Consider the following 23581-nt stretch of genomic DNA (forward strand, 5'->3'; position numbering starts at 1 on the left):
CCGGGAAATGCTAGAGAACATCAAGCAGCGCTACATAGGGGGTACAACGGACGTCGACTGCAGCTTGGCATACACGGGCGAAGCAAATCCCGCTCTAGATGAACCCATTACCATAGAAGTGAGACACGCTGTGATGTCTGCCACAAAGAACACCACGCCAGGCAAGGGTGGCATCACCAACGCCATGATAAGGAACCTGGACGAAAACTACATCAAACGATTTACAGAATTCGTAAATAAACACTGGGAACAGGGGACTATCCCGGACGACTGGGGACATGCGGAAATAGTAACGATTCCGAAGTCCGGAAAGACTCCCTGCCTGGAAAACCTGCGACCCATTTCGCTAACGTCCTGCTTGGGAAAAGTATACGAGAGAATTGTGCTTCAGAGGTTGGAGACCCACCTGGAGGATAATGAGCTCATGCCACACACTATGTTTGGATTCAGAAAATGCCTCTCAACGCAAGACATCCTCCTGCAGATTAAGGAGGAGGTACTTACTACCATCCCGAAATACGGAGAAAATATCTTGCTTGCACTCGATCTTAAGGCGGCCTTCGACAATGTAAGTCATAGGGCTGTGCTGGAGGCTCTCAGGAACATTGATTGCGGGCAGCGAATACACAACTACGTCAAAGCTTTCCTCAGTGACAGAACCGCCACCATTGGTATAGGAGGCATCAGGACTGACACCTTCAACATTCCTAAAAAGGGAACACCGCAAGGCTCTGTGATCTCCCCTACGCTTTTTAACATTGTTATGATCGGGTTAGCACGGAAGCTCGAAAAAATTGTAAGGGCTCAGGCATGCCATATACGCCGACGACGTCACAATCTGGGTGACCAAGGGATCCTTAGGAGAAAAACAAGACCTTCTGCAGAGCGCAGCAGATACAGTCCACGCATACACTGAACACTGCGGTCTTGTCTGCTCCCCGGAGAAATCCGAGGTGCTCAGAGTCTACATAAGAGGATACAATCTGCAAAACTCCATAGACATCTTCATAGGGGGGAAGAAGATTCCGGAGGTATCCCAAGTTAAGATCCTTGGCATGCGGATACAAAGCAACTGCCGTGTGGATCACACAATGAGACAGCTGGCAAACACTACAGCTAAGATGACGAGGATGATCGCAAGAATCTCAAACAGACGATGAGGTATGAAGGAAGAGGACACATGTAGGCTAATACAGGCCCTCGTGGTCAGTAGGATTGTATACAGTGTCCCCTACCAAACACTGCTCGAGCAGGAAAAAGAACAATTAGAGGCAATCCTTAGGAAACCTTACAAATGCGCTCTAGGACGGGTGGTCAACACCTCGATGGAGAAATTCCTTCAATTGGGCATAAACGACACAGTGCAAGAACACATCGAAGCTCACCTTCTTGCGCAGAAAATGAGACTCATGCTGGCTCCAACGGGCAGGAACACGCTGAAGATACTGGGTATGAGAGATGCTTGCAGAGAAATTAACAGCACGGAAAGCATACCTAAAGAGATTCGTGAGATTATTGAGGTCAGCCCGATACCGAGAAACATGCACCCTAAATTACACAAGGCCAGAAGAAAGGCAAGAACAGAAGCACACACTAGATATTTCGCGGCGAGAAAAGACGTGTTATACGTCGACGCGACCACATGCAAAGAGTACTCCGGGGCGGTAGTCAGCGTTGTTGATCACCAGCTTAGAGAAATCAATTGCGCTTCGATCAAAGGCAACAACATCCTCGAAGCTGAGGAAGCGGTAATCGCACTCGCCATCACCCACAAGGGCGAAGAGGACACTACAGCAATACTTACGGACTCGCAAGAAGCGTGCAGAAGACACAGCAGTGGACGCATATCCACTGCGGCCATCCGCATACTCAAGAGGAGAAAAATAAACTTTTCGAGATCCTTCATTACTTGGACACCAGGTCATGAGACTGTGACAGGGAACCAGCGTGCCGACGCCAACGCCCGAGCATACGCCATCCGCGGGGCGCCCCACGACAGGGAACCGGACACAGTCACCAGACGCTATGGAGCAATTTTAGAAAACCAAAGAGCCCTAAGGAGGATGTACTCCACTCCCCAGAAAGACCTTAGTAGAGAGCAGTCGGTTGCCTGGAGACAACTGCAGACTAATACATACCCCAATCTGAGTCTGCTCAGCAAAATCTATCCGTCAACATATGGCAATAAATGCCCGCTATGCGGGGAACACGCAACGCTTTACCACGTTACATGGGCCAGCCAAAAGCCAAAGGTAGCGCCAGTACGCAAAACGGCAACACCGGAGCAGTGGGAGGCTGCGCCGTCCTGCTCGAAGCCTGAAGAACAGTTCAAGCTGATCGACAGAGCTAGCAAGATGGCAAAGGCCACAGGGGCCCTGGACTGAGAGCTCCACCTTCGCCGGTATACCTCCTTTGTGAAAATAAAGTTTTTCATTCATTCGGAGTTATCACGTTTTACCATTTGATATGCCTACAAAAAGTGCCCCTGTTTATTTTCCGTGAAATTTGGAACTCAGGTAAATGCTTGAACAATAGCTACCTGTGACGTCACGGGACACTCCTGCGGGAATTCAAAGGTGGCGCTGCCATCCGTTTTTAAAGGCCAGCTGCAACCAAATTTAACTTTGACCAAATCGGTTATAAATGAGTAGTATTACTATTGAAACAATCTTGGCAAAGGTTGAGAGTGGGTAGCTGCCTTATTTTCTCCTTAATCGTTTTCAAGGAGCACCTTAGCAGACGACGCGTACACTTGGCGGTCAGCTGATGTGACACAAGTCCCAGTATATCGCCTTCGAGATTTTCAGCGCTCCTCCGGAGCCAGGTAATCTCGGAGGTCATGCCGAGGAGTCGCCCTGGTCGTCAACGTTGTAGGTCCTGCGTCATTTTCGGCCAGTGCGAATGGCGGTGTTTTTTTTTCTTTCTTGAAAAACTTCCATATTTGCTAGCTTTACGTGACGCATCCACTCGTATTTCAAATGGAAAACTTAGCATGGAGTCTGTTATATATCTGCACCATTTGAAACAATAGGCTTTTTACGCGTTCTAAAATGTCATTGCATATGGCCTGTTCACTCTTACGTCGTCTTCGGGAGAAAATTTTCTTTCTCCAGAAGACGACGTATAGAGGCACGAATATGTTTTCGTGCCTCTTTTTAAGTTCGTGAAGGCCTTTTGCTTCAGTTACGCGTCAGCTTGGAGGGAGTAATGAGCACAAGACTATACAATAATAACTATGTATCTCTCTAAATTTGACATCGATTCCACAAAGCTGGAGATTCGTCGCTGCGTCCACAACAGGAAGGAGCTTCCCACCCAACGCACAATAAAAGCAGATGTTAAGGAGAGTGAACAGGAACAGCAAAACATGTGGAACCGAATGCAGCTGCACGAAATAACAACACAGCTGCGTTGTCGGGAATCATAGGGAGAGAGGGGGGTGGGCGGACATGTGTACGTAGATGTGTGTGCACAAATGTGACTTTTGAATCGTGTTCCGTGCACAACTGTGTATACTGAGCCCCGAAGCAAAGGCGTTGCAGTGCTTTGCAGAATGAAGCATGGTATATATGCGTAGGAGATTCCCTTCCCACCTTTAGCAGCCTCCTCCTTTGCTCCTTTATCTTGTATGTATGTTATTTCCCACACTGAAATGTACTCGTGCCCAGCTTTCAATATTTCGTGCTGTATGTAAAATATCAGCTAGTGTTCTTTCATAAGCTGTTCGTTTTGTTTAAAAGTTAAATCAATGTTTACTTTTACTCAAACAACACGTGTGCGGACCGCCGTATAATGACTTGCTTCCCTTTCCTAGCTCTGTTTGGTGCTAAGGCTGCCCCTACGTTCAATTTGCAGACCGCACATGTGGTTGCACTTTTGTCTGTTTGCATCAATGCACTGTGCGGGCTCATGTAAAGAAAATGCTAGTTCGACATTTCTTTCGAAATGACTGCGGATTTTATGCATGTTGTACGTGTAATCAGCCACTCAAACAGTATATCAAATTGAGATTATTTTGCTTGCGTGACTGCTACCGCATTTGTCGTGGACAATCAACAAGAAATGAGCATATTTCTTTTATCGTTTACATAAAAGACAATTTTACTTCATGATTGCGAACTTTTCTTTAATTGTTACTGGTTGTCAGTCAGTCGGATGTCAAGGGGAAGTAAATTTGGGTATAAATAAAAGTAACTAATTCGATAAGTGAAGCCCTGATGTTGTAACCACTACTTTTTACAAACACCTACTGTTATCTCATCGACATGATGGACAATGCCTCGTGAAACATTTGTAACTGCAACGGGACCATAGTGTACATACCCATAGTTAGTGTCCTTCATTTCATGGTGAAAGTCAGATTTTGCGTACCTTTAAGCCGACGTGACCACAGAGCGTTCCCGGAATAAAAAAGAAATATTAGGACCATGGACTCGACCGTCATGCGCACATAGACACCAGAGCCCTGCTACACTATGTAAAAATAACTGGGCTCAACGAGCGCCTTTGAGTGTGCGGTAAACGCTGTTGTGAGTGCGCGCGCATCACTTGATTTTCCCCTTCACTTCTTTTTTTCTACTCCCTCTTCTAGTGTAAGGTAGCAAACCGGGTACATCCTGGTTAAACTCCCTGTCTTTCCTATTTCTCTCTCACTCTTTGCCAAGGGTGATTTTGGCACACCGTCCGTATGAGGGTGTGTGGTGGTGTGTTGTAGATACAGGCGCGTTTCGCCTGGTAATCAAAGCCTGCAGTTGCTCCGCCCGAGTGTGCCTTTCATTTTCACTGTGGTATTCACCATCTGTCGCACGGTTCAGTGTCTTTTACAAATGTGAGGAGAAGGCATGAAGCGTCCTTGCAGACTGTAGCAGATCCTTTCGGAAACACTAGGTCTTGAAGACGCGCATGTGGAATGCCTTTCTTTTCCAAGTTCTCAAGAAGAGCGTCCCTTTCACCACAGTGGGCTTGGGCACGACCACAGAAAATGTTAGAGCTCTCTTGTCTCATTGCGCGAATCACACAGCGCAGAGTCGGTACGTCACGTCTTGAATAGCCTTGCAGGGGTATCACATGTAGATCCTGTCCTCCTTATTCAGTCAAGTAACGACGCTTCCTGTCCTGGCACCTATAAGTTTAAGTTTGAGAAGGGCTTTGCCGTGCGAAGTCTCATTTATGTTGAATTCCAATGGTAGATCCAGATCAAGTTTTTCTGCTCTGTATGGAACAATCCTATTCCAATGGCGGAATGAGAGCGTGAGTTATGTGTTCCAATGGAAGATTGAGAGCAGCCACAGATTCCGGATCGCTCTGCGGAGCAAAAATATTTGCTCTGCCGAAATTGGCACATTTGACCGGAAGTTCGCGTGACGTATTTCCTTCACCCGCCTCCGCTTCCTGTCGCGGTCGCCTCTTTCCGGTCGTGGGCAGCTATGGACGACATGGAAAACATGAACCTTACGTCGCGCCGTGCGTTTTTGTTCCTGCTCCTGGATAGTGACAGCTCCGACTCAGACATTATAAGTTCCCAAGCCCAATGATGATTATTCCTACACGAAAGAAAAACGCACGGAATGCCAGGATGATCCAGATGATGGTGTTGATGGTGATGAGGCTACAGTGTACTCGCATTCGAATTATAGTGCGCAGGTGCACGTCAAACATAATATCGGACCCGTGAGACAGATTGGCTATCCCGCCATCGTGTGCCGCGCGTGGAGCTTTTGTCTCCCCCTGCGTGAGGCTTCCCGAAAGCGCAACTGAAAGCCGGCGCGGTTCGAGCTAATTGACCCTAGACCCGGGAAATGCTGCTTGCAGCACTGTAATGTCGTTCAAGACGACCCGTCCCGTGCAGCTGAGCGCCTTCTAGGCGAGGAGGCAACGCCGGACGGAGGCAGCAATCGGAGAATAGAGCCCATAGAGTGTCCCCATTAGCCGAACATGACGCCACTTGCACGGGCCTTACGATTGGATGAACATGACGACACCTGTACAGGCTCGACGATACGATGAAAATGCCGACATCTGCCCGGGCTTGACGATTGGCTGAAAATGGCGTGACGCCGACGGACTCAAAGGGGCTATAAGCCAGATAACCATAGTTCTTCTTGCCACGGACCGCAGTATCCAATTTGCCGCCAGCCGTCGATGATTCTTTTTCTATTATTTTGTTTGCTATTCCTGTACATAGTGTAAAACCTTCATTTCTCAAAGTCCCTCTCAATGTCGACTAACTCCCGCATTCAACGGCTGATCCAACAGGGCATAACTCAACTTCGCACAACACCTTTTTGTTCGAAGCTGCATGAGGAACTCCTCGACATAGCGGAAGGCATTTCCTGTGTATTGCTTCTAGGCACTCATGCTGGCTAACCGATGGCGACATTAGAGGAAGCTGGTATAGTATCCTACAGGTAATCAACGCTAAATGTAACCGTAGCATGGACGTCGGGTGATTACCCCAGCGTATGCGAGCGACGCGCTGAAAGAAGCACATGGATTCTCTGTAATGATGATGTCGCCACGTTGTCAACAGCGCGACGCCATTTTAGCCTGTGGTCCAGAGTAATGCCCAGGAATCGAACGCTGGCGACTTGTCGAATAGAGTAGCCACATAAACTCAACTTCAAGAACGTTTTGAGGAATTTTGAGGAATGAGGAATTTTGAGGCACCCCCAAATGACACCTAACTGCAGTATTTTCAGCGACGTACTAATTGCGTACAATTTTTTTCCCGACTGATACAGAAACCCCTCGAAATATGAAAAATACCACGTGATTTTGCTCCCACCCGCATTATAAAGCAGCGTCCTCAAATAAGCTGATTGAATGCAACTGCTTTGCCTATCGCAAACCCGAAGAAACAGCGCATCACCTTGATAATCGTATGGAAGGAGCACTGACAGCAAGTTCCGCGGCTTCGCAGCTATTCCTTCCTCTCATTTATACGTCACACTTATTATCCGTTTGTCAAAACTGACTGATCACATTGATAACAAAAGCCCCTTGAATATGCAGCCGAAGCGCCACTCTGACCACGGACGAAACGCGAAAAGCAATGTACTAGGCATATCATGTTTCAAAATCCCGGCTCTGCTCGCACCGCATAGAAACGTGCGCGCAAAGCTATATTTCGCGCCATAAACGTGCTTCGGACCAAAGCCAAATTAAAGTGACGGTTTTATTTTTCATGAGAGTGCATACGTGCTGCAAAAAGAGGTTCGTGGCAAAAATAAAAGCGAGATAAGCAGACCGTGAAGCGACATACGTGTAGAGAAAAGGCAAAACCGATGCGTTAAAGAAAGCAAATGTACCACTTCTAAATGTGCCGAATTGGCAATCGGGACATCTGCAAAAAAAAATATTAATAAATAAAGAAAATAAAGACATCAGATTTCAGTGTGCACCTATTATCTGTGGATTCTTAAGCGTCGTTGAACACCAGCTGCTGCCTAGAATGCGCGTTAGAATAGGCCTCCTTATGCAGCTACGCATTACTGAGTCCGTTTTATCAGATGTTCAGTGGCTTTTTTGATGACTGACGCTGGAATTCTGTGGCAGACATCCGTTATACTTCCCTTGAGCTCATCTGACGTCGTCTTCTCGATCATGTGAACAGGATCTTTCACATAACCCCAAACGAAGAAATCGAGTGTAGAGATGTCAGTTGACCTAGCCGGCCTATTTACAGGCCCGCGCCTTCCAATCTAGTGCACATGAAAAGTCTCATCCAGCCAGTGTGCTGGTGCCCCATCTTGCTGATACCCCAGAAGAGGAAGACGTGACAGCGGGACTTCGCTGAGAAACTCATCCACCACTCCTTCAAGGATTTCGTCCACGTAACGCTGTCCACTCAGTGTGTGATCGAAAAAGATGGAAACAATTATATATCACCGGCGTCAATTCCGCACTACACATTAAACGACCACTGGTACTGTTGCCGAGTGCGCTTTACCCAGTGTCGATTGGAGACGCTCCAATAGTGTGCATTATGCAAATTATCTGGGTGTTTTGCAAAAATTGGCTTGATCTGTCCGGTGATCTGATGACTCATGGACTTTTGCGAGGACCCAATTCGAGAAATCTAGACGATTCTACAGGTCCCTGTCTTCCAAACATTGGTGCTGGTTAAGATGGTACGGGTGAAAGGCCGTCATTTAGAATCATTCAAACTGATGATTTGGAAATTGGTACCTGGGCGCACGCTAGCATGGGGGTTTGAAGCCATAAACGCTAGAACATCCATGCGTAGACTAAGACTCAAAGATGGAGCCCACCGCCGCTGTTTCTGGAAGCTGCCGGTTTGTCGCAGGTTTTCATAATTTCTGATGATCGTCGATACGTTTGGTCTACCGCCGCACTTCCATGACTGACATATATTTGCGGTCTTCCTCTTGTTGCCATTTGCAGCTCCCAAGGCAAGGATCATGTTTTCCTTCTGCTCATTAGAGAAACACATGGCGACTGGGACGAAACAAAGCGCACCTTTAAACCTTTGCACTGATGCTGTCAATTCGCATTTTTTGCTGATGGGTTTTGTGGCAAAAAAAAAAAAGAAAGAAAAGAACCATACGTGCACTTTATCTACCCAAAGACAACAGCTTTCACAGCTTGTTTCAAACTACCACCAAACGCGACGTGTTACTTCGGCCGGGGCGCGGTACATAAGGCACTACCTCGATCACGATGTTTTTTTTTCTTTATTTCCTTTATTTCGTTCGGACTGGAGCCTGTTCGGGGGCGCTATATGATGACGCGGGTGGGAGCGCAGTCCCGTGATATTTTAATACGTAAGCATTCTTTGGCGGGCCTCTCAGCCCTGTCACTCGAAAAGTGTAATGCCTTCTATTTGCACAAAAATGCGTAATTTGCAAAGTTAAGACATAATCATTATGATAGTGTAAATGTAGGTGACTGATAGCTTCAAAAACAATTTAAAGCAAAGAATAAAATAAAAAGAGATTACACATAGAGATACCATAGGGCCCCTTAGAAAATACACGGGGAAGCTTAAAGTAGGGGTGGGCCAAATGAAATTTTGGGGGTGGGCGAACTGGAAATGTGAGGTGGGCAAACTTAAAATTTGGGTTTGGGTCAACTTGAAATTTGGACATGGGCCAAATGAAATTTGAGGGAGGGCCAGCTTGAAATCTGAACGTGGCCCGGGGGGGGGGGGCAGGACACCACAGCTAATGATCCATTTGTCCTCTCCAGATGAAGCGACCACTTGAAGTATATCAACACGCCGTTTGAATTACAGAAGTCCCAACTGCGAAACAATGACTCTAGTCAGCCGGTTTGGCTTCCCGCAGTAATTTCGATCCAGGATCTGCCTGTGAGCGATAAGGTCGCGATTGCTACTCTTTCTAGCTGTAGTTCAACTGATTGGTGTCTATTATACTTTCTTCCCAACGGCCATTTTTACACCTTCCAGACGAGAGCATGAACGATGCTGTAAGAATAAGACAACGGGAAACTCATATTAGCAAGCGAAAAATTCCAGTAGGGCATCAAAACATTGTGCAGTTTTAATTCATGTACATTGCTTGAATTACCTTTGCGAAGTGCGTTGTTGAGAGTCAAGACAGACCCCAGTGTGCGGTCATTTGAACCACGTAGGCGGCAATCAGGACGTGACGAGCCTTTATTTCTTGTTTGAAGATAGCTATAGGGGCTTGTTGGTACGGGATATCTTATTTTGTTGTAGCGCAGGATGAACAAGGACAATAGAAAGGCACATTTGACACACACGACGCCTTTCTGCTGTCCTTGTCGTTCAGCTTGGGCTACACAAAAAAAGATATGTACTGTTTGAAGCTGTGCTTGAAGCTGTGCTTGAAGCCGTGCGAAGCAAAGTGAGAACCGTTTTCAGAAGCGATTCTTTCAGGAAATGCAAAACGTGAAAAAAGTCTCTCAAGCCGTGAATTCTGGTTGTTGGTGGTTGTTGAAAGAAAATATACTATTTTCTTTCTTGCGCCGCCGTTACTTTGACGATATGCCTCAAATCTAGACGCATTATATATGCTTCCTCAGAAAACAAGTTGCAGCATAGCCCGCCTCGTTTGCTCGTGTATTCGGTGTTGTAAATGGTAGTACACCTGAAAAGGAAAACAGTGAGACCAAAACTTAATGTTAATATTTCTTGAAGATTAGCGATATTTAAGATATATCCCTCTCTTTCTCTGTGTGTGCTTTTATTCTTCATCTTTTCGTCTCCCCTTACCCCTTACCCAGTGCAGGATAGCAAACTGGATATCTATCTTCTGGCTAACCTTCCTTCCTTTTACATCTCATTTATCTCTCTCTCTTTCTCTAGTTGTTAAAGTGAGATATCGACAGTTTATCCCATTGTATTCCAGGTACATTAAAATCTGCATGTACTTTAAGTTTACGCTTATGGTTGGAGGGGATAATATCCTCAATTGATTCTAGACGCTCGTGGAATAAAGATGGATTCGTTCAGGGTGATACGCAAGATGCACCTCTCCCCCGCCCAGGACTGGTCTACTCATATAAATTCGAGCGCGGATTCCAAGTCCGCGCAACACACACACGCAAGCGTACTACGCAAAGCGACCAGGAGTCCTCCTCCGATGCTCTTACCCCCATTGGTGTCACAGTTGTGGCGGTACATGTTATAGTTAGGCGGAAAATAATCTGACGAGGATATATCGGAAGAAAGCCACGTCTCTGTCAAAACTAATATAGAAGCGTATGAAAAAAAAATTGGAACGAAATAAACTAGCTTTTGTCATAAGTCTGCTAGCATTTTGATAGTAATGTAATGAAGGAGAAGAACAGGAAGCAAGCAGTAGAGGGGCGCTATCATCGATGTAGGACGCGAGCGCAGATCACGAGCTGTTGGCGCCGAGACCGCTGTTCCCTTGGGACTGCGTCGGTTTTTCGTCTGTCGCTTGCCGTCAATAAATCCCCTTATCAGTAAGAACTAAGATTTCTAGTCATGATAATAATTAGTATGACTATCTAACTCACTTGCGGGAAGCAGACTTTCGCGGAGAGGTCCTTCAAATGCCTTAAATAAGCAGTTTATTGGCCACACGGAGGGGTCCTGTAGGCGTAGAAATGTTTCAGCATCGGCGGAGACGTGAAACGAAGCATACGAATGATGATTCGTCTTGAGGCGTCAATCAATCAATCAATCAATCAATCAATCAATCAATCAATCAATCAATCAATCAATCAATCAATCAATCAATCAATCAATCAATCAATCAAATGTTTATTATAGTGCCCCAAAACAGATATATACAGAGCCTTTCTACTGGTGCACATAAAGTAATACACGTGACACCATCTACAGAAAATACGAATGTAGCAGGCAAAACAATCTGAGGGAGAGAAATAAAAAGGGAAAAAGAAAACGAGGAGACGGGCGTAAAACAGAGTTATAAACATACAACATGATTATCTACACGTGTACAGAATACAGGGAATGCACTGTGAATTATATAAATGCAGGCGGAATACTTATTACATGTTTTTTGGAGTCGAGCCACACGACAGTGACTACTGCAGCAAGGCTGCGCAGAAAACGCGAAATGCTGCCTTGTATACTTTTGCAGCGCGCAAAACGGTAAGGTATAATCAAGAAGCTTTGGGCAATGTATAGTGCCATAAACCACCTTGTAAAGGAACAAAAGGTCTGATTTCATAGGTTTTGATGTTCGAGGTGGGAGTCGAGGTAAATCTGAGGGGGCTGGACCATGGTCCCAAGAACGGTGCAGAAGCGGTGATTGAGAATATACATAAATTTATTCTGCACGCATTCGATGAGGTCAAAATTAAATTTGCAGGTTCCGTCCCATGGACATTCCAGAGGCATACTCTAGTAGATGAAGGCACACAGTAAAATACAATTTCAGAAAACCAACAGGGGAACTAAAGTCACGCGATATACGACAAACAATACCAAGAGCTCGAAGAGCACGTTGTTCCACATGTTTAGCGTGTGAAGAGAACCATAAAGTTTTGTGATACTACATACGGATATCTCATTTATTTAATCAACCCTGAGCAATGGAGTAACGCGAAAGGTGTACGAAAATTGCACATGGTGTTTCTTTCGCGTGTAACATAGTACTATAGTTTAGGAAGCATTTAAGAGTATAGCTTATTGCCTCTGCACCAGTTTGAGAGTGAGAAAAGTGTCTTTCGTGAACATTCTTGCCAGTCTTGAGTAGCTTTAAGTCATCAGTATATAGAAGGAATGAAGTGTGTTGAATTGGTGACGAAATGTCATTGATGAACAATAGAAAGAGAAGAGGGCCAAGAACGGATCCTTGAGGAACTCCGCTACGAACCTCATAGCTAACAGAGCTCTGCCACAAATGCTTACGAAGCATGATCTATTGCTTAGGTAATTAGATACCAGGACAGTGATGGAAAAAGGTATGCCCGTTTGCGTGAGCTTTGTAATGAGGAGCTCAAGGCAAACTACATTAACTGCTTTATTTAGGTCAAAGAGCGTCTTACTGAAGTACTAAAGCGCCAAACAGACGACACAAGAAGAGACACAGACGAGCGCTTACTAACAACTGATGCTTTATTGTCAGAAACACACAAAATATACGCAAATCTGGCAGCGCAACTCACACGTTGTCGAAAATCACATGGTAACCAGGCAAAAGGCAATAAAACGATTGTAAAAGATGACGATCGTGACAATGACACGTGCCGTGCCAAAGGACCATAAATGATAGTGGTTACGCGATACACAAAACACCGCCGTAAGGGAGTACCCCATTAAAAACTAAAAGATTAAGATTTTTCACGAAGCGCAGGCGGCGCAGCAACGTGCTCAGTTCTAACTAAGGGCTTCTAAAAAGAACATTTCACTTTTATACAGAATTTTTGATGGTTTGCTGACGCATTTCAGGCCCTTCCTTTTAATGTGGAAGGCTTCCTTCAGCTCACGGGCAACGCTGTCTCGACTTCTGTCTAGAACAATGGTATCTCGTAGGCGAGGCTTGCACCCGCACTCTTTGCAATGCATGGTCATATTGGAACCAGTTCCATTTTCCTGTGAGCGTTCATGTTCTTTTAGCCTTTGATTTAAACATCGCCCCGTTTGTCCACTGTAAACTTTTTTGCATGAGAGCGGAACCCAGCATACCGATCCACTTATCAGTTGCAAGGAACGGGTGGTTTATCAAATTCGGCTTCTTGAATATTTGAGAAGTGGATTGAATAATAATTAAGGCTACTTAACTAATTAGGTAGGATGAAAAAAAAATAGTCTGAGTATCTCCAAGCGACGGCAAACAACATTACCTTGGTTCTGCCCAGTTACGTGACATTTTTAATGTTAGGCTCAAGTTACGTGAGACACCTTGTACATATATATATATATATATATATATATATATATATATATATATATATATATATATATATATATATATATATATGAGAAATTCTGCCAACTTAGCTACGCCATTAGTATATTAGCTCATCGGTCATCGAATTCATATTTTAAATAAAAAAGGATTGAAGAAATTAGTGTTTTGCGCCCAAAGCGCCTTTTTGATTAACATGAAAGGAGAGGTTTGCACCATTATTCGCGCCGGCTGCGCCTTTTTGCAGGGCAAGAAAAACAAAAGCAGAAGAAAGGGAAAGGCATTGGCGACCGTCAAATAGTACTAACATCTGCAAAGTTGTCTTGCATTTCAACAAATGTGCAGTCGGTTAAAGATATTTCGTTATGTTTTACGTGTTCAGTACAGAACTTGCAGTGAAACAACTTTTTAACTCTTGTACTTGTCACAAGATAGCAAAATATGTTTACACGGGAGACGTTCTCAATTTATTATAACGACGGCATGAGCAATCAACTGCGATTACGCTTGCCGCTCGAGCCCTGGCTAGCTGTCTCCTCCTTCGCATTACCGGATGTGAAATCTTGGTTAAGAAGCACAACTCGGCGACGTGAAAAGTGTTCGAGAAAACACTCAGCCGCTCCCAGCTCACTCATTCTCGTAACTTTTCAGATATATATATATATATATATATATATATATATATATATATATATATATATATATATATATATATATATATATATATATATATATATATTTCGAAGCTGGGTAGCCTAATTTGTGAAGCTAATAATTCATCTATGACAGACAGCAATTTCTTTGCCATAAGGCACTGTCTGCGCACCACGTGAACTCTCTTTTCTCGTTATTGGTATACTGACGCTGATATTGCACAGAGTCGGGGGATACTTTTTCAGATGTACCATGCCACACTTAGCTTCATATGTGCAATGTGTTACGCTATACAGTCAATAGAATTAGCACAAGCCCAGTCATTGTATGGCGTAGGCGGCACCGGTACCTCTTTCGCCCTTCGCAAGCCGACCGCTTTTATCGGTCTGTAGGACAAGGTGCTGTAACAAGCTCATTTATGATTTATCGCCGAGGAGGCCGACTCGTGTCTCGCGCAATTAACAAGTCGAGTTTTTGAAACCCTCCAGCCCACATTTCGGTGTAATGAATGTTACATAAAGAGTAGCGTACGGGACCTCGGCGTGTTTGACCTCATTTCCTCTTTAGACATCGCTTGTCGCGAGACAAACTGTTAGGTAGTTTCGGTGCTTGTATATTTCGATGGCGAGCGTAAGGGCGGCGCCTTAGGAGCCGGCGAATGTTTGTGCCTTCACCGTTGGCACGCGGAAGGGGTAGACCACTCGCCGCCGTGACTGCGCGCACGGGAGTCACCCGCACGCTCTCCGGAGCGAGCGTGAGTACCGCGACGCTAGAAAAGAGGAGGGAAACAATAGCGACATCGATATTTTCGCGGCACGCCATTCGCGGGGGGGGGGGGGGGGGGACCCAACACTCAGTCTCCATGACAACCCGATGCAAACAGCGCGGAAGCAAGATAAGGCGCAGAACATCTGTAGCGTGGTCAAATAGGTGGGAGGCGCGTCTTTAGATTGTATGCCCTGCGGTGGGCAAACAATAAAGGAATACCTAAATATGAAAGAACAAGCGCTGGTGGGGCGGGTTACAATAATAATCATAATAAAAGAACACATTCTGTGCGTGGCTGAATGGAGGCACGCATGCGAGGCGGAGCTAAGGGACGAATGAGGGCCGCGTTAGCTGCTTTACAGCCCGGTTTTCCTTTCCTCCTTCGTAGTCGGTGACATGATAACCAAGAGATATTCCATTATGGGCTGAGATTTTTCAATTGTGAAATGGGGAATGGTGGGGAGGGGGGCACTTTCCTTGAGCATTGGACCTGGTGTGCCAGTAAAGTCTTTCATATTTCTCTGCTGAGACAGAACAGTCAAAAGGCATCGTAAGTCGTACCTTGCTTGCCTTGAGGTAGCACAGCAGGGTTTATAGACTAGTTGCCTGGCCAATACGTAGTACGATGTTCCAGTGGCTAACACCCCCAGCACTGTAGGTTCTAATTGTATGTCGTAAGTACCTGAAAAGTTAACGAGGGAGATAGCGCGAGAGGAGAGGGCGGGATGGAGTGGGGAAGGGCAGCTGTCGGCGTAGCTCTATTTGTAGAGTACCGCACGCGCCATGCAAAAGGCAGGGGGTCTGGCTCTCACCGGTGGTAATCAGTCATCCTTTCTTCGGTTTTCATTTCCCTTTCTTTTATTAAGAACATGAAGTTTGTCGCAAGTAGGGAATGTTCAAAACATCAAGCGCCATCTATTGTCGTTTCAGCAAGCGTTATCCGTTACCTTATTGACGGAGGTGCAATGCGAAACTCGGCCCTTGTTCACAAAACGTTATGTTGCTAAAATTGTTCGTAAGAGAAAAATTCAGTCAGTCTTGATGCTCGACGTATTATTAGCGAAGACGATCAGCCAATAATAATGAGCACTTCGGAAAGAAAAGCTTTCTGAATTGGGCGCCTGGTCGCTGAACAGCGCATGCAACTACATGCATAGCTGCTGCTTTTGCCTTTGCCCATTGGTGTCCTCCCACCGCCGTACGTTGATGCAAGCAAAGAACATCATCCATGGCAAAACAGTAGGCTACGACTCCGTTTTTTTTTTTTTCAATATGAACGAGTAAAAATCACGCACACAGTGGTCGGCGCTGTCTACGTTGCGTACCAGGTGCTGTAAGCACGTAAACGTAGCATTTAACTTCAGATCTCGTTTTATCGTGTCTGGATGTTTACTGTGACGTATATTGTAGTCCTCTAAATTATTCTGTAAATCAACTTCGTTTGAATTTGGCCTCAAGGGCATCAAACGGGCTGAACTAATTCTGATCACCTTGGGTTCTTTACCATGCACCTAAATATAAGTACACGAGCATGTTTTTTCATTGCGGCCTTATTGGAATGCGGCCACCACGGTCGGGAGACACTCGCCTTAATTCTCTTGTGTGTCTGCTTCCGTTCTCGTAACCTTACCCGGGCTCAGGAAGCCTCTATTGGGAGGCTTCGGGCTAGAGTTTACCTTACACCATCCGTCCACTGTGCTTAGGGGATGGACATAAGACTACTAAAGAACTTATCCCAAGTGATCAGCTCCTGTAACAACGTCAGATGCTCAACAACTTCTTCGGACGCTTGCTTTGTATTGGAACGCGGGAGATCTGACTTAAGAATTTAAGAAAGGCTGTGCTGAAGCCAGGTCTACCCGAAAACTACAACCGTCGGGGGATGGACAATAGGAAGGAAGGAAGGAAAGAAGGAAGGAAGGAAGGAAGGAAGGAAGGAAGGAAGGAGGAATAGACGGGAAAACAGGAAGGTTATCCAGTTCTCAGACCGTCTGGCTACACTGCGCTGGGAAAAGAGGGTAAGGGGAACAAAATATTATAGAAAAGAGACGCTACAAAAGAAAAGGAAAGAAGAGCAAAAAAGAAAAGCGAGAAAGGAAAGGAGAATACGGCACTGCTTAAAGTCTGTCTCTTAGACCAGTTTTCCGCAAGAAGCGCAACGACGCTTTCAAGGACTCCTGTGCTGAGGACGATCTTGACCAGTGTCCCAGGACCCTTTCCTCCGACAAAGGGTGTTTGTCAAGAATATCTAGCACTGTTGAAAATTCTTTCCTGGGCGCACTGAAGCGGGAACACTCATAGCGAAGGTGGGCGATCGTTTCCTCGCACCCACAGTTATCTCATGTAGGGCTGTTGGCCGTTGCGATCCGAAATGAGTAAGCGTTCGTGAAGGCCACGCCAAGCCGCAAGCGACACCGAAGCGTCTCCTCAGCTCTAGATAGGGCTGACAGAACCCGTAGCCGTAGATTCGGATCCAAGTTGTGGAGACGAGCGTTGGTAAATTCAGTTGAGTTCCACTGTGAAAGTGTAAGTTCACGTGCGAGCAAACGAAGCCATATAGCTGCATCTGTTTTAGATAACGGTATAGCTACACAGCGGAGGCCATCATGAGCAGATCGGGCGGCCTCATCTGCACGGTCGTTTCAGTAGATACCGCAATGACCCGGTATCGTGTTTTTTCTCTATTTCGGGGTGATGAAGAAGTCTTATGCCAGCGACTAATTCTTAATTCAGTCATTGACGAAATGGCGACATAGTGCACTGGAGAGCGGCCTTGAAGTCGGAGAAGATTGACCATATTTGTGACGATTCTTCAATTACGAATTCTAGAGCAACGTGGCGGGTGACGAGTTCTGCAGCCGTCGATGATGTAAAATGCGATGTCTGGAATTTCATGGTGACGGGCTTCGCGGGAATAACCACTACTCCTGCCGAGGTTGCAGAAGAAACTGAACCACCCGTGTAAATGTGAAGGCTTACGCTGTGTGTCTCATGCAGAAGCAGTAGTGTGGCTTGTTGTAGGGCTAAAAATGACGATTGTGTTTTCTTTTGGATTTCAGGAATGGTTAGGAGGGCTTGGAGGAAGTGTACGCACCATAACGGTAATGGTGGCCTAGCTGCAGGCATGAAGTTCGAGGGAAGCACTGAACGATACGAAGCAATAATATCGCTGAACGCAGAGTGTTGTGTAGAAGCAGGAAGTGAGGCGAGGTCGTGTGATGGAACCAGGGCGAAATGCATGATGTGCATTCTTAAGGCATCGACGCGAATATATGTTGTGATTGGGTGATCACGCGTGATGACGACAGTCGCTGCTGAAGATGCACATCTCGGAAGGCCAAGACATATTCTCAGTGCTTGAGCTTGAATCGACTGGAGGACGTGTAGGTTTGTTCGTCGGGTCCTGCCCAGCGCAGGTAAGCTGTAGCGCGTGAACCCGAGGAACACAGTATAAAGTTTAAACATCACTCGTACAGTTGCACCCCAGGATGTTCCCCGCAAGAAATCTTAGCACGTGACGAAACAAGGTCAGTCACGTACGTTATCTATCGAGGACAGTCCACGCCGAAAGCCCGTCATAGCATCTGGGTGTATCTCGTTAAGCTCCAGGTTCCACTCCAGGCGAGTCAGTACCATCCTCTCCATCACCTTTACAAAACAGCTGGCAAGTGCGGTGGGGCGATATGAGGCCAGGTTCAGGGGAGATATACCTGATTTGAGCAGAGGAACGAGGCGGCTAGACTCTGTAGAGGAGCTTCAAGAAGCTTTGGCAGTATGCAAGCGTTCCTCATTATTTGGACCAGATGGCGTCACTTACATGGCCCTGTGTAACCCAGGTTAAAGAGCTGGGCGTGTCCTTCTAACCATATACAACGAATTTTGGTGCAACGGATTGGCTCCTCCCTCGTGGATGGACAATAGTTTGCAGAGGCAGTGCTGCGGCTCTTGCACGATGCGCAGTTGGAAGATTTTTTAAACTTTCTTTTACTATTTATGCCTCATAACAAATCCTCCCGCTAAACTAAAAAAGAAAGAAAGAGCGAGAAAGAGATGAAGAAGAGAGAATTCAGAGATAAACTATGCACAATAATTTTCACTTGAGCGCATGGAGCTTTATTTTCAGTTTTGGCGAGCCCCACTAGAGCCAGAGCTTCAATTTCGTGACGAACATGTGACACATAGGTTGCGGAGTACGCAATGAATCTGGGAATTAAATTATAGTATTTCATTCCAAGGTTGCTTTACAGACTTGGCGCGAAAATTCGACATCAAATGAGTAATTTTTTATGGCACTTAGCCAAGTCCAAAGTGCACATCTACTACTACGACTGCTCGCCACGAAAACTGGAAACCAAGTAGGTTTTGATTTTAAAGCACTGTGCCTCTTGAGAATGGCATTCCCAGGCATTCCTCTCTCGCAGTGCCTAGGGCAACAGGTTTTCGCACCTTTGTATGTCCGTCTGGACTCTTCTCTTGAAGTGACGCAGCTCTAATCCTCACTGGTCGGCGGAAGAAACCGGCATCTTTCTAGCTAGTCATACGCTACGAGTGCTGCACTGCTCTAGGCTGAAGCTGCAGGTGCTACATCGTGTTTTCACCACATTCATGTGGAAGTCGCGCTGGGTTGGAATGAGACGCAGCAATCTTTTCTACCTCCTGAACGTGGTTGTTTAGGCTTGATCCACGATTTATCAGACAACTGGTCTCCAGCTTGTTTTACAGCGAAAGTGTTAAGTGGAGTTCCGAAGCGTTTCTCGTGCGGCAGTGAAAGCCGTTGGTGAAGGGGTCAACTTTGAAGGCCAGCGTGCGTCCATGTAAATCAAAGAACAGCCAGCAACGCCACCTGCGTCGGAGGCGCGAATTAGCTTTGAAACGTAACTATCATTGGTAATGAAATAAAATCTGCCTTGGGTATACCTTACTCGACTACACAACGCCTTTGCGTGGTTTGTTTTATTCAGTAATCCGTAATTTTTGCTTCTCACATCGCGTTTTAACACGCCACGTTGGAGTTCAGTTAGGAGTTTGTATGTGGCTGCGGCGGTGAAAGGCTGACAGTGTCGGTATCAAATGTAAATCAAAGACAACGCAGCGTGCATCAAGCGGCCGTATATGACCAGGGCGTTGGGAATGAATCATCGCAAAGAACAGCCAGCCACGCAGCCTATACGGGGCTGTTGGAACGCGCAGCCGAAAGAGCCGGTGCGGAATGCAGGAACATGCATCGGATATAACTCAGATTATACAGATGTCCATACTGCTCCGTTCCTGTGGTGGAATCAGATGCATACCATCTAATATGGACATGTACGGGTTTACAATCGGAACGCTCGCGTCTCCTACTGAAAGCCGGCCTCCGCTACAGTGTGACAACCAGCTATGACCGCTGGATACATGACAACAGATTCCACAAAACACTGCTTCAATTCATACACAACACAGGCCTCACAGCACACATATAATACAGATATACGCTCCACGAATTATGCCTTAAGGGCAAGCCTTCATCGCAATAAAAAAAAAAAAAGATGTACTATGCTCGGATATAGTGAAGAATTTGAAGGCTCTGGTATAGTGAAGGAATTGCACCGGATGTAGTGAAGCGTTTGCAAGGTCTTGGGTAGATTTCGGGCAGTGGCAAAAGAGACCTTTATAGTACTTTGGAAGGGTGGGAGAACTCGCTTACACAATGTCGCTGTCTTTGATGTATGAGTTGCTCAGATCGGCATACATCTCCCAAGTTTTTTTTTTTCTGCGTATAATGTCGAGAGCCATTTTTCGCCTGGGGTATTAGAGCCCCGTCTTATCCGCAATATATCTTCCGGTCTTGCTTGTGACTTAAGTATTAATACGTTCGCCGGTTTTCTCTTGGCGTTTTTTAAAGAAGTTGTTGAGACATTTTGTTTTTTAAATGTCTATTTGACTTCCATGGCGTACATTTTTCAGTGTTTCCCGAAAAGCACTGTCCTCCGTAGTAGTGAATGCGACGTTCCCTACACTGTTTTAACGCACATGCTACTTACGGTTGGGCTGAACACCATGAAGTGTTCAAACGTTTCCACCTAATGCACACGATAAGTCGTTCTTTCTTTAAACTACATATAGCAACCCTTCCAGTTCAGACAAAATTCGAGAAGTTGTTAAGTGCAGCGATTATAGAACACTGTTTAATTGATTGGAAATACGGTATATTTTTCTTGGAAGTCCTACAAAGAATAATGAAAAAAGGAAATGCACATGTAACAACCTTGTTGTAACATCCTTGTAACATGTTGCATATATTTCCGAAATATTGAGGACCATCCTTATATGCTTATACTAGCGAATCGGTCTTCATGGTGTCTGGCAAAGCAGGAAGTGCAGCATCGACGAAATTGTTTCTTTTCTTCTTTCGAGAAACTGTGCCCTATATGTACGTTCTGTAAGCAGCTGAAGAGCCGCCGCCAGAATGGATGTATATGTTATGTCTATGTGTTTGCCTGCACGAGTATATCAACCGCGTTTGTACACAGAACCTTAGAATTTGTTGCGTTTTGGCACATTACCATTGAAACAATGCGTGTGCCCATGAGACACTTCGCCCGGACCCCCACCCACCGCCTCGCAAGTCTCCCTGTAGAAAGGCCCCATGCGACATTCAGTACAACTGTCTTCACGCACCGGGCCTCTCTTCACGCACCGGACCTCTCTTCAAGCACCTGCTGCAAGTCCTTCGATTCCTCCATGGTGTGTGAGCCCTACTCAAGTAAACTTCACAATCCCAGGACTTCAGAAAAAGTCCGACTTGCCGTCATCAGCACTCAAGTAACTTACTTTGCTCCTCTTGTACGAGAAATACCGCGACTGCATACACGTCTATACTGATGGCTCAACTAGATCAACCAGTTCCGGTGGCGCTGTAGTTGTACCAACAAGGAGAATAACCCAGTGGTTCTGCGGACATCCGATAGCACTACGTCTACAGCTGCAGAGCTCGCGGCTCTCCGCGATGCGCTTCATGTTATCATCACAGAGAGTCCTGAAAAATAGGCAGTCTTCTGCGATTCAAGGCCGGCCTTACAATGTCTACAGTCATTTCTCCGACATGGAACTCACAATCAATTGACGTGCGAAATCGTGGAACTCATCCATCACTTCAGAGAAAAAGGCCATGATATCACTTTTCAATGGATACCAGGCCATTGCGGTATCATAGGAAATGATGACAGAGATCAGGCAGCTCGGACGTCAAACCAAGAAGACCGCTGCGTCCCCGTTCCTCTCTCAAGGAGAGACGCTGCGAGACAGCTTTGCGTTCTAGCGCGCACACTCTCGTTAGCTGAGTGGAACACCGCACATCGAAGGTGCACTAGACTGCACAGACTCAACCATTCGTGCAACTCAGACCTCTGCGCGGACTGCACCGACGCGAAACGTCTCTTCTGTGTCGGTTGTGGTTGGGAGTTGCCTTCACGAAAGCATATTCAGCACTCATTGGAATGGCTGACAGTCCTGCATGTGGTGTCTGCGTCTGCGAGGAGAACATTGACCACCCATTGTGCCACTGTTCTCAGTTTGAAGCACAAAAAGCAATCTATGACCAACGCATTCAGGAAACTAGATGATCGTCTGCTGAGTGAACAGACAATACTAGAACACCGCCCCAGCGATCATCGGCTCAGAAGGCACTAAAGGCACTTCTGTGCTTTCTGAGAACGTCTGGCTTGTGCGAGTGCCTTTGACTCTGTAGTGCTGTTCGTGAACGTCTCTCTACCGCCATCTCTCTCTTTCTCGTCCTTCTTTCTATTCCCCTAGTCCCTTCCCCCAGCACAGGGTAGCCACCTGGACTCTTGATTGGTTAACGTCCCTGCCTTCCTTTTATCTCTCTCACTCTCTCTTGGCTTTTAGTTAGTCTTCTTTTTTTTTGCATGCAGCAAACAAAAATACGTGATAGCCTTAAACAAAATTTGAGGGGCTTTACGATAGCATAGCAGTTAGTGCGTCCGGCCCCCAACTGCACTTAGCCGCGGGGGCGTAAGTTGAACCCCAGAGGCGATGTTATGTTGCTTTTTTTGGCTGTATAGTGAGGGTGGAGCTACAAATGAGGTGGTAGCCGACGGCAACGTTGCGGAAAGGCCTAAATGGACACAGCAGACACAGTTTCTATTTTTTAAGTGCTGTCGCAGGAAAACCAGGATGTAAGGTTTGCATTCGCTGCTTGACAGAGCACATAATGTGCAGCACGTCTAGCTTTATCTTAATCATAGTAGTACCCGTGCTTAATTTGCGAACATAAAAAAAGAGTTGAAGCTGTTCACACGTGTGCCTCTTCTTCACATGGACGTTACCATCGCTGCAGACAGAATAATTCTGGCTGCACGAGGGACCAATTATCGCTGCACGCCTCATCGCACTATGTAATAGAGCTGTCATACGAGCTGTCTTCTTCAAACAAAGGTTTTGTGCTAACGCGAATTCGTAACACACGTAGCCATCCCGTGCCACCGGGCTGAATTGCTGCTTGATGTTATTTATTGCTTTTCGTATGCGCCGTGCGAACAAGGCGCCTATATACTCAGAACCCTTTCCGCGTGGATCCATGCCGCAACAGATGCACCGTTGCTGTGCCACGTGTCTTCCGCGTCCTACTGCCGCCAGTGTGCGAGGTGCAAAACACAACTGCAGGTGGCCCCCGTCTCCGTCTCGCGAATGGCTGAAACCGGCAGCCGCATCGTGCGTGTACTTTTATACCTCAGTGGCGAACTTTTCTTTGCTGAACGAACTACTGGAGATATTACGCAGTGCGCCGCAAACTGAAGAAATATAGCTAC

Source organism: Dermacentor variabilis, chromosome 1 (genome assembly GCF_050947875.1).
Source record: "Dermacentor variabilis isolate Ectoservices chromosome 1, ASM5094787v1, whole genome shotgun sequence".
Taxonomy (NCBI): Eukaryota; Metazoa; Arthropoda; class Arachnida; order Ixodida; family Ixodidae; genus Dermacentor; species Dermacentor variabilis.